At 38.6% G+C, this 15,736-nt stretch overlaps 1 non-coding gene across 1 annotated transcript; it reads right to left on the bottom strand.

The window, feature by feature from the left end:
- Positions 1-580: 580 nt before the first annotated feature.
- LOC127741920 (small nucleolar RNA R71) lies at positions 581-684 on the bottom strand. Its single transcript, XR_008003108.1, has one exon. It is a non-coding gene; the product is annotated as a small nucleolar RNA R71 (small nucleolar RNA).
- Between the last annotated feature and the right edge of the window lie 15,052 nt (positions 685-15,736).

Below are 15,736 nucleotides of genomic sequence, written 5' to 3'. Positions count from 1 at the left end.
GAGGATTCTACTTCTTTTTTGTTCTCTTCTTTTTCACATGAGCAGGAACAGGGATAAAGATATTTTTGTTGAAGCCGATCCTGAACCTTAAAGGACTCTGAAGAGGAAGCTAAGAGAAGCTAAAGCACAACTCTCTGGAGAGGACCTGACAGAAATTTTCGAAAAAGAAGAAGACATGGCAGCCAAAAATAACAACAATGCCTGAAATGCATGGAAGATGCTTGGTGACTATGCTGTACCAACTTCCAACTTCTATGGAAGATGCATCTCAATTCCTGCCATTGGAGCAAACAACTTTGAGCTTAAGCCTTAATTAGTTTCTCTAATGCAACAGAATTGCAAGTTTCATGGACTTCCATCAGAAGATCCTCATCAATTCTTAACTGAATTCTTGCAGATCTGTGATACTGTTAAGACCAATGGGGTTGATCCCGAGGTCTACAGACTTATGCTTTTTCCCTTTGCTGTGAGAGACAGAGCTAAAACATGGTTGGACTCACAACCTAAAGAAAGCCTGAACTCTTGGGACAAGCTGGTCAATGCTTTCTTGACCAAATTCTTTCCACCTCAAAAGATGAGTAAGCTCAGAGTGGACGTCCAAACCTTCAGACAGAAGGAAGGTGAATCCATCTATGAAGCTTGGGAAAGATACAAGCAATTAACCAAAAGGTGTCCTTCTGACATGTTTCCAGAATGGAGCATCATATGTATATTCTATGATGGTCTGTCTGAAATTCAAAGATGTCATTGGATCACTTTGCTGGTGGATCCCTTCATCTGAAAACACTTACAAAAGCCCAGGAACTCATTGAGATGGTTGCAAATAACCAGTTCATGTACACTTCTGAAAGGAATCCTGTGAATAATGGGGTGACTCAAAAGAAAGGAGTTCTTGAGATTGATACTCTGAATGCCATATTGGCTCAGAACAAAATATTAACTCAGTAAGTCAATATGATTTCTCAGAATCTGACTGGATTGCAAGCTGCATCCGGCGGTGCTAAAGATGCCTCCTCTGAAGGAGAGGCTTATGAACCTGAGAATCCTATAATGGAAGAGGTGAATTACATGAGAAAATCCTATGGAAACACCTATAATCCTTCATGGAGGAATCATCTAAATTTCTCATGGAAGGATCAACATAAGCCTCAATAAGGCTTCAATAACAATAATGGTGGGTGAAATAGGTTTGGCAATAGCAAACCTTTTCCATCATCTTCTCAGTAACAGACAGAGAACTTTGGGCAGAGCCTCTCTAGCTTAGCAAACATAGTCTCTGATCAATCTAAGGCCACTCTCAGTTTCATGACTGAGGCACAGTCCTCCATCAGAAATTTGGAGGCACAAGTGGGTCAGCTAAGTAAAAGAGTTACTGAAACTCCTCCTAGTACTCTCCCAAGCAATACAGAAGAGAATCCAAAAAGAGAGTGCAAGGCCATCTACACGTCCAACATGGCCGAACTTGTAAAGGAGGGAAAGGCAGTAATTCCCAGTAAGGAAGACCTCATAGGACATCCACTGGCCAACAAGGAGTTCCCTATTGAGGAACCAAAGGAGTCTGAGGCCCATCTAGAGACCATAGAGATTCCACTGAACTTCTTATTACCATTCATGAGCTCTGATGAGTATTCTTCCTCTGAAGAAGTGATGATTGGATTTTTGACAGTTTAGAATTTCACTAATGAAATCTCGTTGTAAAGTATAGTCTCTAAACCAACAATAATCCTTTCATACAAAAATTTGTTTGTCACAAATACAAACCCCTAAAATCTATAAACTGAAGTATTTAAACCTCGGGTCGTCTCTCAAAGGACTTGCAGGGTTGTGTTCTTGTTATTGGTTATGACTTGTATATTTTGGGGTTTTGAATCAGAAACATGAAAAGTAAATGGTAATGAAATTCTAATAACAAAACGGTCTTGGCAAAGGTTGGTTATCAAGGGTCTCTATCCTTATCACTAACCACAATTATGATAGTTGCAAGGAACAATCCCACTAAGTCATCCTCTAACAAGTAGCAAGGAAAGTCAAGTGAGTTATATCAATCCAAGTCCATAAATCCTAGCTTTCCACTAATTGAATTAATGAAGGCTAGAGTCAAAGGATATCAACTATCAATCACTTGAACATTAGTAACTCAAGAAGTCCTAAGTTACCTTCCCAAGCCAAGAACATAGAATTCTACTCTAACATCTTTCCAAGCATTTCATCAAACACTTGGAAGGTAAAAAAGAAAAGCATAGTAAATCACAACAAGAATAAATTCTAACAACAATCAAATGCAAAGAATCAACAACAACAATCAAGGAAATCACAATTGTCATGAATTACCTCAAATTGCATTAAAAGAAAATAAGAGAAACAAAAGTAGATCCACAACAAAGTAAAGAATTACAAGGATTAAACTACAAAACTAGAGAGAGGGAGAGTAGAGGAGTAAGAATTGATAAAGGAATAGTAAAGCAAATCATGAATTAAATCTACATCTAAGAGGAGAGATTAACCTCAACCTAATCTTAATTCTAATTCTAGAGAGAAATGAGAGCTTCACTCTCTAAACCTAATCCTAATGTGTATGAATGAACTAAAGATACTAGAATGGTAGCATGATGATTTCCCCCTTCAATCCTTGATCCTTTAAAGTATTTTGGCACCAAAATTGGTTGCAACTTGGCCCCACAGCTTCCCAGAAATCGCTGGGCACATTTTCTATTTAAAAATCACGTGCGGCCTTCAGCATGCATGCGCGCCCATGGCGTTTTCCAATTCTTTGGCTTTTCATGATTTCTCCACTTTGCATGCTTTCCTCTTTACTCCTTTGATCCATTCCTAGCCCTTTTCAATTTGAGATCACTAACAAACACATCAAGGCATCTAGTGGAATCAAAGGGAGATTAAAATCATCAAGTTAAAGGCCTAAAAAGCATGTTTTCACATCTAAGCACACATAAGGAGACAATCACAAAACTATGCTAATTCATTGAATAAATGTGAGGAAAGGTTATCAAAGTTCTCTAAATTCAACACAAGATAAACCCTAAAAACGGGGTTTATCAACCTCCCCACACTTAGACCTTAGCATGTCCTCATGCTAAATTAAGAATGAACTAAGGGGTATGACATTTATTAAATACAACTAAGCTACATGCAACCTATCTAAATGCAACTACCTATAATGAATGCACTTGCTTGGTCAAAACAAATCAATTTCCAAGAGATCATATAGAAGCACAAGGGCTTAGAGCAATAGGAATTAAATCCAACCCACAATTGTACTGAAACTATCAAAAGGGTTTATAAACTTGCATGAATATAGATGATAGTGGTGAAAACATGTAATTGAGTCTCGAACCCTCACTGGAAGTGTTTACACTCTATTCACTCGGTGTTTGGGGTTGATCCACTCAATTCTCCCCCAGTCATGCTTTTCCAAAATTTGTTCCTCATCTAACAATCAACAACCATTCAATGCATGCATACAAATATCATGAGGTCTTTTCATTGGTTGTAATGGGGATAGGGTCAAGGTAGGATCATATATGGATAAGTGGACTAGAATTTGGATCCTTGATGGGCTTAAACTTTCCCACCTAACCTATATAATGACCTATATAATTGAGTTCTATCCTAACTACCCATCTTTCACTTTTTCACATACTCATGCATTTTCTTTTCATTTCACAACACTTATGCATTGATCTTTGATTGAGCTTTGCTTTGGAGCATTTTGTCCCCTTTTTATTTTTTTTCTTTTTTTCTTTTTCTAGTTTTTTTTCTTTTTCACATTTAACTTTTTTTCTTTTGTTTTTCTCATTTTTTTCTTTCAAGCCTCATGCAACATCATCAATGCACAAAGTCGATACATTTAGTCAATACATGAGCATGCACCCAATTTCCAAATATAAAAATACAAAACATTTTTTTTATCCCAACCAATGTTTCTAAATCTCCCCAAATTTGAATAACAAACACTCTCACTAGCCTAAGCCAATCAAAGATCCAAACAAGGAACTTTTATTGTCTTCCGTTTTAAGGCTTGTTGTGCTAAAATAAAGAATAATTGGGTTAAGCGTAGGCTCAAACTTGGTAGCAATGGATGGTAAAAAGTAGGCTATTTGGTTAAGTGAGCTAATGAAATAATGGCCTCAATCATATAAATGCATGAATACAAGGAATAATTAGACATATAGAATTGGGCAAATCAAGGATCACAATTGGTGCACAAAATTGTGATCATCAACAATGGTGCCAAAGACTTGGTGCTCTCAAACGTGAATCACACTTTGTCACAACTTCGCACAACTAACCAGCAAGTGCACTGGGTCGTCCAAGTAATACCTTACGTGAGTAAGGGTCGATCCCACGGAGATTGTCGGCTTGAAGCAAGCTATGGTCATCTTGTAAATCTCAGTCAGGCGGATTCTAATGGTTATAATGGTTTCCGAATATAAAGATAAATAAGGCATAAAATAGAGATAGAGATACTTATGTAATTCATTGGTGGGAATTTTAGATAAGCGCATGAAGATACTGTGTTCCTTCGAAATCTCTACTTTTCCTACTGCTTTCATCTAATCATTCTTACTCCTTTCCATGGCAAGCTGTATGTTTGGGTTTCACCAGTGTCAATGGCTACCTCCCGTCCTCTCAGTGAAAATGGTCCAAATGCGCTGTCACCGCACGGCTAATCATCTGTCGGTTTTCGATCATGTTGGAATAGAATCCAGTGATTCTTTTGCATCTGTCACTACGCCCAATACTCGTGAGTTTGAAGCTCGTCACAGTCATCCCATCTCAGATCCTACTCGAAATACCACAGACAAGATTTAGACTTTCTGGAGCTTAGGAATGGCCGCCAATAATTCTAGCTTATACCAAGAAAACTCTTATTAAGGAATCCAAGAGATACTCATTCAATCTAAGGTAGAACGGAGGTGGTTGTTAGGCACGCGTTCATAAGTGAGAATAGTGATGAGTGTCACGGATCATCACATTCATCAGGTTGAAGTGCGAATGGATATCATAGAATAAGAATAAGTGTGAATTGAATAGAAGAACAATAGTACTTTGCATTAAAACTCGAGATACAGCAGAGCTCCACACTTTAATCTATGGTGTGTAGAAACTCCACCATTGAAAATACATAGGTAATGGTCCAGCCATGGCCGAATGGCTAGCCCCTATGAAGGTCTAAAATCGCACACACTGATTAAAGAACTCTCAAAAGACTCTAAATACAATAGTAAAAAGTTCTATTTATACTAAACTAGTTACTAGGGTTTACAGAAATCAGTCTAAGTGCAGAAATCCACTTCCGGGGCCCACATTGGTGTGTGCTTGGGCTGAGCTTGAGCTTTACACGTGCAGAGGCTCCTATTGGGGTTAAACGCCAAGTTGTAACGTGTTTTTGGTGTTTAACTCTGGTTTGTGACGTGTTTCTGGCGTTTTACTCCAGAATGCAGCATAGAGCTGGCATTGAACGCCAGTTTGCTGGAAAGCCCTGGATGTCTACTTTCCAACTCAATTGAGAGCACGCAATTTGGAGTTTTGTAGCTCCAGAAAATCCATTACAAGTGCAGGGAGGTCAGAATCCAACAGCATCAGCAGTCCTTTGTCAGCCTCCTATCAGATTTTTGCTCAAGTCCCTCAATTTCAGCCAGAAAATACCTGAAATCACAGAAAAACACACAAACTCATAGTAAAGTCCAAAAATGTGAATTTCGCATAAAAACTAATAAAAACATCCCTAAAAGTAGCTAGATCTTACTAGAAACTACCTAAAAACAATGTCAAAAGCGTATAAATTATCCGCTCATCACAACACCAAACTTAAATTTTTGCTTGTCCCCAAGCAATTGAAAATCAAATAGGATAAAAAGAAGAGAATATACTACAAATCCCAAAATATCAATGAATATTAGTTCTAATTAAATGAGCGGGACTTGCAGCTTTTTGCTTCTGAATAGTTTTGGCATCTCACTTTATCCTTTGAAATTCAGAATGATTGGCATCTATAGGAACTCAGAATTTCAGATATTGTTATTGATTCTCTTAGTTAAGTATGTTAATTCATGAACACAGCTACTTTTATGAGTCTTGGCCGTGGCCCTAAGCACTTTGTTTTCCAATATTACCCCCGGATACATAAATGCCACAAACACATGACTGGGTGAACCTTTTCAGATTGTGACTCAGCTTTGCTAAAGTCCCCAGTTAGAGGTGTCCAGAGCTCTTAAGCACACTCTTTTTGCTTTGGATCACGACTTTAACCACTCAGTCTCAAGCTTTTCACTTGGACCTGCATGCCACAAGCACATGGTTAGGGACAGCTTGATTTAGCCGCTTAGGCCTGAATTTTATTTCCTTAGGCCCTCTTATCCATTGATGCTCAAAGCCTTGGATCCTTTTTACCCTTGACTTTTGGTTTTAAAGGCTATTGGCTTTTTCTGCTTGCTTTTTTTTCTTTTTCTTTCTTAAAATTTTTTTTTCGCAAGCTTTGTTCTTCACTCCTTTTTCTTGCTTCAAGAATCAATTTCATAATTTTTCAGATTATCAATAACATTTCTCTTTGTTCATCATTCTTTCAAGAGCCAACAATTTTAACATTCATAAACAGCAAGATCAAAAATATGCACTATTCAAGCATTCATTCAGAAAACAAAAAGTATTGTCACCACATCAATATAATTAAACTAATTTAAAGGATGAATTCAAAACTCATGTACTTATCGTTCTTTTATATTAAAAACATTTTTCATTTAATAAAGGTGAAGGATTCATGGAATTATTCATAGCTTTAAGACATAGTTACTAAATACTAATGATCATGTAATAAAGATACAAACATAGGCAAACATGAAGTTCAAAAACCAAAAAACAGAGAGATAAGAACAAGGAAGTTAAGGAATGAGTCCACCTTAGTGATGATGGCGCCTTCTTCTTTAAAGACCAATGGTGTTTTTGAGCTCCTCTATGTCACTTCCTTGCCTTTGTTGCTCCTCCCTCATAGCTCTTTGATCTTCTCTAATCTCATTGAGAATGATGGAGTGTTCTTGGTGTTCCACCCATAATTGGTTCATGTCATGACTCAATCCTTCTAGAGATGTGTTGAGTTGTTCCTAATAGTTGTTTGGAGGAAAATACATCCCTTGATGCATCTCAGGAATTTCTTGATGATGAGCTTCCTCATGCGTCTCTTGAGATCCATGAATGGGCTCTCTTGTTTGCTCCATCCTCTTCTTAGTGATGGGCTTGTCCTCTTCAATGAGGATGTCTCCTTCTATGACAACTCCAGCTAAGTTGCATAGAGGGCAAATGAGATGAGGAAAAGCTAGCCTTGCCAAGGTGGAGGGCTTTTTGGCTACTTTGTATAGTTCTAGAGAGATGACTTCATGAACTTCTACCTCCTCTCCAATCATGATGCTATGGATCATGATGGCCCGATCCACAGTTACTTCGGATCGGTTGCTAGTGGGGATGATGGAGTGTTGGATGAACTCCAACCATCCTCTAGCCACAGGCTTAAGGTCCAGTCTTCTCAATTGAACCGGCTTGCCTTTTGAGTCTCTTTTCTATTGAGCTCCTTCCACACATATGTCCATGAGGACTTGGTCCAACCTTTGATCAAAGTTGACCCTTCTAGTGTAGGGGCGTGCGTCTTCTTGCATCATAGGCAAGTTGAACGCCAACCTTACGTTCTCCGGACTGAAATCTAAGCATTTCTCCCGAACCATTGTAAGTCAATTCTTTGGGTTTGGGTTCATGCTTTGATCATGGTTCCTAGTGATCCATGCGTTTGCATAGAACTCTTGAACCATTAAGATTCTGACTTGTTGAATGGGATTAGAGAGAACTTCCCATCCTCTTCTTCTAATCTCTTGTTGGATCTCTGGATATTCGCCCTTTTTGAGCTTAAAAGGGACCTTAGGGATCACCTTTTTCTTGGCCACAACTTCATAGAAGTGGTCTTGATGGGATTTTGAGATGAATCTCTCCATCTCCCATGACTCAGAGATGGAAGTAATTGTCTTTCCTTTCCTCTTTCTTGAGGTTTCTCTGGCCTTAGGTGCCATCAATGGTTATGGAAAAACACAAAAAAAGCTATGCTTTTACCACACCAAACTTAGAATGTTGCTCGCCCTCGAGCAAAAGAAGGAAGAATAGAAGAAGAAGAAGAAGAAGATATGGAGGAGAGAGAGAGAGAGGTGTGTGATCGACTAAGGGGGAGAAGAGAGGGTTGTGTTATGTGAAAATGAAGAAGGGTGGAGGGGTTTATATAGTGGAGGGAGAGGGGTTTGGTTTCGGTCATTTAGGGTGGGTTTGGGTGGGAAAGAGATTTTGAATATGAAGGTAGGTGGGGTTTATGGGGAAGAGTGGACAGATGTGATTGGTGAAGGTGTAATGGGAAAGAGAGATTGAGGTGATTGGTGAAGGGTATAGTGTTATTGGATTGTGTGAAGAAGGGAGAAGTGGGGTAGGTGGGGATCCTGTGGGGTCCACAGATCCTGAGGTGTCAAGGATTTATCATCCCTGCACCAATTAGGCGTGTAAAATGCCCTCTGTATGCAATTCTGGCGTTTAACGCCAGACTGCAGCTTATTTCTGGAGTTAAATGCCCAAATGTAGCATGTTTCTGGCGTTTAACGCTAGTCTGATGCTTGTTTCTGGCATTAAATGCCAGCTTGGTGCTTGTTTCTGGCGTTAAACGCCAGACAGATGCTTGTTTCTAGCGTTTAAACACCGGACAGCTCTTCCTTCAGGGTGTGCTTTTTCTTCTGCTATTTTTTATTCTTTTTTAATTTTTGCAATTGTTTTGTGACTCCACATGATCATAAACCTAATAAAACATAAAAGAATAATAGAAATATAGATAAATAAAAATTGGGTTGCCTCCTAATAAGCGCCTCTTTAATGTCAATAGCTTGACGGTGAGCTCTCATGGAGCTTCACAGATGTTCAAAGCATGATGAGGGCCTCCCAACACAAACTTAGAGTTTGGATGTGGGGGCTTCTCAACACCAAACTTAGAGTTTGGTTGTGGCCTCCCAACACCAAACTTATAGTTTGATTATGGGGGCTCTGTTTGACTCTGTATTGAGAGAAGCTTTTCATGCTTCCTCTCCATGGTTGCAAAGGAAGATCCTTGAGCTTTAAACACCAGGTAGTCCCCATTCAATTGAAGGACTAGCTCTCCTCTGTCAACATCAATTATAGCTCCTGTTGTGGCTAGGAAGGGTCTTCCAAGGATGATGCATCATCCTCATCCTTCCCAGTGTCTAGGATTATGTAATCAGCAGGGATGTAAAGGCCTTTAACCTTCACTAACACGTCCTCTACCAATCCATAAGCTTGTTTTATTGACTTGTCTGCCATCTCTAATGAGATTCTTGCAGCTTGTACCTCAAAGATCCTCAGTTTCTCTATTATAGAGAGTGGCATAAGATTTATACCTGACCCCAGGTCACACAAAGCCTTCTCAAAGGTCATGGTGCCTATGGTATAGGGTATTAAGAATTTACCAGGATCTTGTTTCTTTTGAGGTAAAGTTTGCTGAACCCATGTATTTAGTTCACTAATGAGCAAGGGAGGTTCATCTTCCCAAGTCTCATTACCAAACAACTTGGTATTCAGCTTCATGATGGCTCCTAGATATTGAGCAACTTGCTCATCAGTTACATCTTCATCCTCTTTAGAGGAAGAATAGTTCTCAGAGCTCATGAATGGCAGAAAGAAGTTTAATGGAATCTCTATGGTCTCTATATGATCCTCAGATTCCTTTAGGTCCTCAATAGGGAACTCCTTTCTGTCTGGGAGACGTCCCATGAGGTCTTCCTCATTGGGATTCACGTCCTCCCCTTCCTCTTTGGATTCGGCCATTTTGATTATATCAATGGCCTTGCACTCTCTTTTTGGATTCTCTTCCGTATTGCTTGGGAGAGTACTAGGAGGAGTTCCAATGATTTTCTTACTCAGCTGACCCACTTGTGCCTCCAAATTTCTAATGGGGGACCTTGTTTCATTCATGAAACTTAAAGTGGCCTTAGATAGATCAGAGACTATGTTTGCTAAGCTAGAGGGGCTCTGCTCAGAATTCTCTGTCTGTTGCTGAGAAGATGATGGAAAAGGCTCGCTATTGCTAAACCTGTTTCTTCCACCATTATTAAAGCCTTGTTGGTGCTTTTGTTGATCCATCCATGATAAATTTGGATGATTTCTCCATGCAGGATTATAGGTGTTTCCATAGGCTTCACCCATGTAATTCACCTCTGCCATTGCAAGGTTCTCAGGATCATAAGCTTCTTCTTCAGAAGATGCTTCTTTAGTACTGTTGGATGCATTTTGCAATCCATTCAGACTCTGAGAAATTATGTTGACTTGCTGAGTCAACATTTTGTTCTGAGCCAATATGGCATTCAGAGCATCAATTTCAAGAACTCCCTTCTTTTGAGGCATCCCATTACTCACAGGATTCCTCTTAGAGGTGTACATGAATTGGTTATTTGCAACCATGTCAATGAGTTCTTGAGCTTCTGCAAGCGTTTTCTTTAGGTGAATGGATCCACCTGCAGAATGGTCCAGTGACATCTTGGATAATTCAGACAGACCATCATAGAATATATCCAGGATGGTCCATTCTGAAAGCATGTCAGAAGGACACTTTTTGGTCAGTTGCTTGTATCTCTCCCTAGCTTCATAGAGGGATTCACCTTCTTTCTGTCTGAAGGTTTGAACATCTACTCTAATCTTACTCATCTTTTGAGGAGGAAAGAACTTGGCCAAGAAAGCCATGACTAGCTTATCCCAAGAGTTCATGCTATCTTTAGGTTGAGAGTCCAACCATATTCTAGCTCTGTCTCTTACAGCAAAAGGGAAAAGCATAAGCTTGTAGACCTCGGGATCAACCCCATTGGTCTTAACAGTATCACAGATCTGCAAGAATTCAGTTAAGAACTGAAAAGGATCTTCTGAAGGAAGTCCATGAAACTTGCAATTATGTTGCATCAGAGAAACTAATTGAGGCTTTAGCTCAAAGCTGTTTGCTCCAATGGCAGGGATTGAGATGCTTCTTCCATGTAAGTTGGAATTTAGTGCAGTAAAGTCACCAAGCATCTTCCTTGCATTGTTGTTGTTGTCATTGTTTTCAGCTGCCATCTCCTCTTCTTTTTCAAAAATTTCTATAAGGTTTTCTCTGGATTGTTGTATTTTAGCTTCTCTTAGTTTCTTCTTCAGAGTCCTTTCAGGTTCTGGATCTGCTTCAACAAGAATGTTCTTGTTCTTGCTCCTACTCATATGAAAAAGAAGGAAACAGAAAATAATAATAGGGATCCTCTTTACCACAGTAGAGAGATTCCTTTATATGAGTAGAAGAAGAAAAATTCGAACACAGAGAGAGAAGAGAAGAGGGTTCGAATTACGAGTAGAAGAGAAGTATTAGTAAATAAATAAATAAATAGAAGGAGATGAGAGAGAGAGAGAGAGAATTCGAATATTATTTTAAGAAAAGGAAATTATGTTTATTTTTATTTTAATTTAAAGTTAAAATTCAAAAATTAAGTGAAGAAATAAAATTAAAATTAAAGTTTGAAACAATTAGTTAATTAAAAGAATTTTGAAAAAGAGGGAGGTGATTTTCGAAAATTAGAGAGAGGAAAGTAGTTAGGTGGTTTTGAAAAAGATAAGAAACAAACAAAAAGTCAATTAGTTAGTTGGAGAAGATTTGAAAATCAATTTTAAAAAGATAGGAAGTTAGAAAATATTTTTTTTGAAAAAGATATGATTGGAAAAGATTTGATTGAAAAAGATATGATTTAAAAAGATTTGATTTTGAAAATTAAAATTGATTGCTTGACTAACAAGAAACTAAAAGATATGATTCTAGAATTTAAAGATTGAACCTTTCTTAACAAGAAAGTAACAAACATCAACTTTTTGAATCAATCACATTAATTATTAGTAAAGTTTTTGAAATTTTGAAATGAAATTAAGAAAAATATTTTGAAAAACAATTTAAAAAATTCAAAAATAATAAAAAAATAAAAAAAATTAATTTTTGAAAAAGATTTTGAAAAGATAAGATTTTTAAAATTGAAATCTTGACTTGACTAACAAGAAACAACTTATTTTAAAAAAATTTTGACTAAGTCAACCCAAAGATTTCGAAATTTGTGAGTAAAATAAGGAAAAGATATTTTTGATTTTTTTGAATTTTTAATGATGAGAGAGAAAAACACAAATATGACCCAAAACATGAAAATTTTGGATCAAAACCAATGATGCATGCAAGAACACTATGAATGTCAAGATGAACACCAAGAACACTTTGAAGATCAAGATGAACATCAAGACTTATTTTTGAAAAATTTTCAAGAAAAGAAAAACATGCAAGACACCAAACTTAGAGATTTTTCATATTTAGACACTAAGAATTCAAGAATGCATATGAAAAATAACAAAAGACACAAAACAAGAAAATATGAAGATCAAACAACAAGACTTGTCAAGAACAACTTGAAGATCATGAATAATGCAATGCATAAATTTTTGAAATTTTTTGAGAAAAATAAAACTATGCAATTGACACCAAACTTAAAATTTGACTCAAAACACAAACAAGAAAAAACAAAAATATTTTTGATTTTATGATTTTTAGTTTTTTTGTATTTTTTTTTTCGAAAAAAATTTTGGAAAAATGAAAAATAATAAAAAAAATTTTTGAAAGATTTTTGAAAGCTTTTTTGAAAAGAAAATTACCTAATCTGAGCAACAAGTTGAACCGTCGGTTGTCCAAACTCAAACAATCCCCGGCAACGGCGCATAAACTTGGTGCACGAAATTGTGATCATCAACAATGGCGCCAAAGACTTGGTGCTCTCAAACACGAATCACACTTTGTCACAACTTCACACAACTAACCAGCAAGTGCACTGGGTCGTCCAAGTAATACCTTACGTGAGTAAGGGTCGATCCCACGGAGATTGTCGGCTTGAAACAAGCTATGGTCATCTTGTAAATCTCAGTCAGGCAGATTCTAATGGTTATAATGGTTTTCGAATATAAAGATAAATAAAGCATAAAATAGAGATAGAGATACTTATGTAATTCATTGGTGGGAATTTCAGATGAGCGCATGAAGATACTATGTTCCTTCTGAATCTCTACTTTTTTTACTGCTTTCATCCAATCATTCTTACTCCTTTCCATGGCAAGCTGTATGTTCGGGTTTCACCGGCGTCAATGGCTACCTCCCGTCCTCTCAGTAAAAATGGTCCAAATGCACTGTCACCGCACGGGTAATCATCTGTCCGTTCTCGATCATGTTGGAATAGAATCCAGTGATTCTTTTGCGTCTGTCACTACGCCCAACACTCGTGAGTTCGAAGCTCGTCACAGTCTTCCCATCTCAGATCTTACTCGGAATACCACGGACAAGGTTTAGACTTTCCGGATCTTAGGAATGGCCGCCAATAATTCTAGCTTATACCACGAAGACTCTGATTAAGGAATCCAAGAGATACTCATTCAATCTAAGGTAGAACGGAGGTGGTTGTCAGGCACGCGTTCATAAGTGAGAATAGTGATGAGTGTCACGGATCATCACATTCATCAGGTTGAAGTGTGAATGGATATCTTAGAATAAGAATCAGCGTGAATTGAATAGAAGAACAATAGTACTTTGCATTAAAACTCGAGGTACAGCAGAGCTCCACACCTTAATCTATGGTGTGTAGAAACTCCAGTGTTGAAAATACATAGGTAATGGTCCAGGCATGGCCGAATGGCCAGCCCCCATGAAGGTCTAAAATCACATATACTGATTAAAGATCTCTCAAAAGACTCTGAATACAATATTACAAAGTTCTATTTATACTAAACTACTTACTAGGGTTTACAGAAATAAGTCTAAGTGCAGAAATCCACTTCTGGGGCCCACTTTTGTGTGTGCTTGGGCTGAGCTTGAGCTTTACACGTGCAGAGGCTTCTCTTGGGGTTAAACGCCAAGTTGTAACGTGTTTTTGGCATTTAACTCTATGTTTGTGACGTGTTTCTGGCGTTTTACTCCAGAATGCAGCATGGAGCTGGCGTTGAACGCCAATTTGTGTCGTCTAAACTCGAATAAAGTATGGACCATTATATATTTCTGGAAAGCCCTGGATGTCTACTTTCCAACGCATGTAAGAGAGCGCCATTTGAAGTTCTGTAGCTCCAGAAAATCTAATACGAGTGCAGCGAGGTCAGAATCCAACAGCATCAGCAGTCCTTTGTCAGCCTCCTATCAGATTTTTGCTCAGGTCCCTCAATTTCAGCCAGAAAATACCTGAAATCACAGAAAAACACATAAACTCATAGTAAAGTCCAGAAATGTGAATTTTGCATAAAAACTAATAAAATTATCCCTAAAATTAGCTAGATCTTTCTAGAAACTACCTAAAAATAATGCCAAAAGCGTATAAATTATCCGCTCATCAACAATCATAGAAAGAGAACAATTGCACACAAGAAGGGAAATAAGTGGTTATAAGATGTAACCACACCAATAGGCTCAAAACTCACTTGCTTGTGTTCTTAGCTCAAAACATGCTTCACAAAATATAGAATTCAAGCAAGTTCCACAAAATTTTTCCAATCAATTGGGGTGGTGCCCTATAGTTATGAAAAATTTCATCATTTGACTAAGCATTGTTGTGATTGAGAAATTCCAAAAATTTCTTAGTTTACCCTTTTCTTTTTTAATCAAAAACAATTTTCATATGAAAAAGGGTTAACTAGGTCTTGACAATTCCAAAACAATTTCTAATCACAACCACAAGCTAAGATGATAACTATATGAAGAAAAAGACCAACTAAAGTATGAAATCTAACATCCACAATGTCTACATCCAAAATGAGAGAGTATGCAACATAGAAGTATCCAAAATAACCAATATATTCAATAGTGTGCAAAATAAGATAACTAGAAAAATAGCCGAAGTGTTCACCGATCTACCGACGGTGCTAACGGCAACCTCCCCACACTTAAGATCAAGCATCATCCCCGATGCTAATCCTCAGGCTCAGGGAGAGGTACACTGGTCGGCTCTGGCTCTGACTGGGGCGGAGGCTCCTGTGTCTCCTGGGTAGCCTGGGTCTGTCGTGGTGCCTCCATGTGGACCGGCTCCTCCTCATGTGCCTCTGCGTGCTCCTCCTCATGTGTCTCCTCATCGAAGCCGGAGGACTCTGCTAGAGGGGGTAGCTCAATTCCCTGGGCGACGAATATCTGATCAATTCGGTCTAGGCGACGCATAATACGGTGCTCATGGTGCTCTATAAATCGAAATAGACGCTGAACCAGAAGATATGTCGGCTCGGGTGCGGGTGGGGGTGGTACAGGTGCAGCTGCTGCTGAAGAAGAGGGTCCAGGTGCCTCTATCGCTGGTCTAGCTCGAGAGCAGCGCCTGGAGGGTAGCTTCTCGTGCACCCACGTACCCCAAGGAATAGTAGTCTCCTTGTCATCCTCGGCTGGGGATGGTGGAATCGCGTCATCATCCCTCCATAGGGCACCAGCTAACTCTACCATCCAAGTGACCAATGTAGGAAAGGGTAGTAACCCACGGATGTGTGCCCGCCACATGCCCCTCCTGATCAACCGGGGGAAGTAGACCTCTTTCCCCTCCATGACACAGCCGATCAGGGTAAGCATATCCATAGGAATCTCAGAGAAGTGGGTAGTGGGCATGACATAATGGGAGAATATCTGCTG

The sequence above is a fragment of the Arachis duranensis genome, chromosome 9 (assembly GCF_000817695.3).
Source record: "Arachis duranensis cultivar V14167 chromosome 9, aradu.V14167.gnm2.J7QH, whole genome shotgun sequence".
NCBI lineage: Eukaryota > Viridiplantae > Streptophyta > Magnoliopsida > Fabales > Fabaceae > Arachis > Arachis duranensis.
The sequence above is the reverse complement of the archived record's forward strand: the minus strand, read 5'-3'. Positions and strand labels throughout refer to the sequence as shown.